Source organism: Manis pentadactyla, chromosome 10 (assembly GCF_030020395.1).
Source record: "Manis pentadactyla isolate mManPen7 chromosome 10, mManPen7.hap1, whole genome shotgun sequence".
NCBI classification, from domain to species: Eukaryota; Metazoa; Chordata; class Mammalia; order Pholidota; family Manidae; genus Manis; species Manis pentadactyla.
Genome location: NC_080028.1, coordinates 125,467,582 through 125,470,615, shown reverse-complemented (window position 1 = coordinate 125,470,615; position 3,034 = coordinate 125,467,582).

The following is a 3,034-nucleotide window of genomic DNA, read 5'->3' as shown; positions in this document are numbered from 1 at the left end:
TCAGGAAATAAAGATGTATTGGCTCTTACCTCCCTGAACCTCGACTTCCCCAGCTGTAAAATGTGCTGACTCTAAAACAGGACAAAAATCCCCCAGACTGAAAGCATCCAGTGTTGGTAAGCGCGTAGGGAAATGAGTGCCTTCATACACAGGTGATAGGAATGTAGCATCTCCTTCAGGCCTGGGCAGTGGGAGCCCTGGCCAAGGCCCTTTGCTCTAGAAGGTATGGTAGGCAGAATAATGGCCCTCCAAAGATGTCCACATCCTAGTCACCCAACCCGCGAATATGTTGTCTTATATGGAAAGTGGCAATTAAAGTTGCTAATGGAATGACCTTAAAATAGGGAGATTATCCAGGAGCATCCAGGTAGGCTCAACATAATCATGAGGGTCCTTAGAAGACCGAAGAGAGTGACTCTTGGTAGAAGTAAAACACAGCTGTCCTTGGCTAACTTCACAGTCCAAGGAGGTCACAAGCCAAGGAATGGCAGGCACCACCTAAAAGCTGGAAAATGTAAAAAAAAAATAGGTTCCTCAAAGCCTCTAGGAAGAATCAAAGCTCTGCCACCACCCTGATTTCAGCCCAAGGTCTATTCCTGACTTTGACTCCCAGAACTGTAAAATAACAAATCTGTTCTTTTTAAGCCACTAATTTGTGGTAATTTGTTACAACACCAACCAAAAACTAGTAAGGAAGGCCCTTCTCTGGTTCTCTGGCCACACAGGGGAAGAAGAACCCACAAGGCCAGAAGGAGTACCGACGCAGGGCCCCTTCTGCCTTCTAGAGGCACTTGAGCAGCTGTGCCCCCAGGATTCCCTGTCCATCGCTCCGGGGTCTGTCCTCCCCAGGGCAGCTGCGTGGGGGAGGGGGGATATAAAACTGGTTCATGGTGGGATCTAGCTAATAAGTTATGGGAGATCCATCTTAGAGAACACTGCGCCCTTGTTAAAACAGACAGGTTCATGCGTCCCTACCTGGAATCTCTCCACTTTATTGTGCTCAACTGAAAAAACAGCAAATGGCAGAGCACTATGTTAGGTGCAACCCGTCTGTAAAGGTGACCGAGACCTAACTGTGCAAAAGGTACACAGGACCACGGTGGCAGGAAGCACACCAGGCTGTCAACGTGGGAAAGTTGGAGGCGGGCAAGGCTCAGAAGTCCGCGGTCCGGGGACCGAGGGGACGCTCCCAGAGCTGCCCAAGGACTCTGGGGTTGGGTACCCGGGGGGGGGGGGGCGTGAGGGGACTGAGGGGTATTATGTTTAGTACACATGGTGTGGGGGGTCACGGGGAGAACAGTGTAGCACAGAGAAGGCACATAGTGGATCTATGGCGTCTTGCTGCACTGATGGACAGTGACCACATTGGGGTGTGGGGGGGCACACACCACACAGGACAAGGCACGGAGATGCTGGAGCGTGCTAGGTCACCGCCCCGGGGACCCCATGCCATCTCAGCCAGTCACCACCCCCCACCAGTGACTCAGGAGCACTACCTGGCGTCGTCTCCCCCCATCACGTCCACGCCAACACTTCTGGCGGAACGGAAGGAACTGATGCTCACCCGACAAGGGTGGGGGCGAGAGCGGAGGAGGCGCCCAGGGGGTGAAGCTGCACCTTCCTCCAGCCTCCTGGGGTCACAGACCCCGCTGTACCCACCGGCCCCATCCTCGGCCTCCGGACCAGATCCGAACCGGGGAAGGTCCGAGCTGTGGCAAGGTCCGGAAAGGCAGAACGAGAGGAACCCGCACATCCCTACTCCCCCACGCCGAGGGCGGGGCGCGAAGGGGCGCAGAGGCGGGGCCGGGTAGGTTGGGGCGCAGCGAAGTCCGTAGCGCGCGGCGGCGCGGGGAGAGGCGCCGGGCCTCCTGCTCCCCCCGCCCGCCCAGCCCGGGTCGGTCCTTCACCGGGTTGGAGAGCTACGCGCGCCGCTCCTGGGGGCCGGGGCGCACCCCTCTGCTCGGCAATCCTGATTGGCCCCGGCAGAGTCCGCGCGGGGAGGAGCCCCCCCGCAGCCAGCGGGGGCGGCGCGGCAGAGCGGGCTGAAGTCCTTGCGAATGCCCCGCGCTTGTCAGGCGTGTCGACACCGTCTGCCCCCATCCCCGAGGCCGGCTGCTCCGGCCTGGATCACCCACATCCTCCGCACGAATTGCGTCCGGCCCCGAGCGCGGCCTACGAGGCGCGTCGTCCGGGTGAGTAGCCCAAGGAAGCTTCGGAAGGGAGCTCGCACCGCCAGGACTCAAACCCGTGCGCGTTCGGCGTTGCCCTGGCGCCTCCAGAGGGGACCCCGCCGCTCCCAGGCCCGGCCGCCAGGTGGCCTCGTCTCCTCCGGGTGTGTGTGTGTGTTTGTGTGTCCTCGTCTACTCCGGGTGTGTGTGTGTGTGTGTGTGTGTGTGTCCTCGTCTCCTCCGGGTGTGTGTGTGTGTGTCCTCGTCTCCTCCGGTGTGTGTGTGTGTGTGTGTGTGTGGTCTCCTCCGGGTGTGTGTGTGTGTGTGTGTGTCCTCGTCTCCTCCGGGTGTGTGTGTGTGTGTGTGTGTGTCCTCGTCTACTCCGGGTGTGTGTGTGTGTGTGTGTGTGTGGTCTCCTCCGGGTGTGTGTGTGTGTGTGTGTGTCCTCGTCTCCTCCGGGTGTGTGTGTGTGTGTGTGTGTGTCCTCGTCTACTCCGGGTGTGTGTGTGTGTGTGTGTGTGTGGTCTCCTCCGGGTGTGTGTGTGTGTGTGTGTGTCCTTGTCTCCTCCGGGTGTGTGTGTGTGTGTGTGTGTGTGGTCTCCTCCGGGTGTGTGTGTGTGTGTGTGTGTGTGTGTGTGTCCTCGTCTCCTCCGGGTGTGTGTGTGTGTGTGTGTCCTCGTCTCCTCCGGGTGTGTGTGTGTGTGTGTCCTCGTCTACTCCGGGGGTGTGTGTGTGTGTCCTCGTCTCCTCCGGTGTGTGTGTGTGTGTGTGTGTCCTCGTCTCCTCCGGGTGTGTGTGTGTGTGTGTGTGTGTGTGTGTCCTCGTCTACTCCGGGTGTGTGTGTGTGTGTGTGTGTGTGGTCTCCT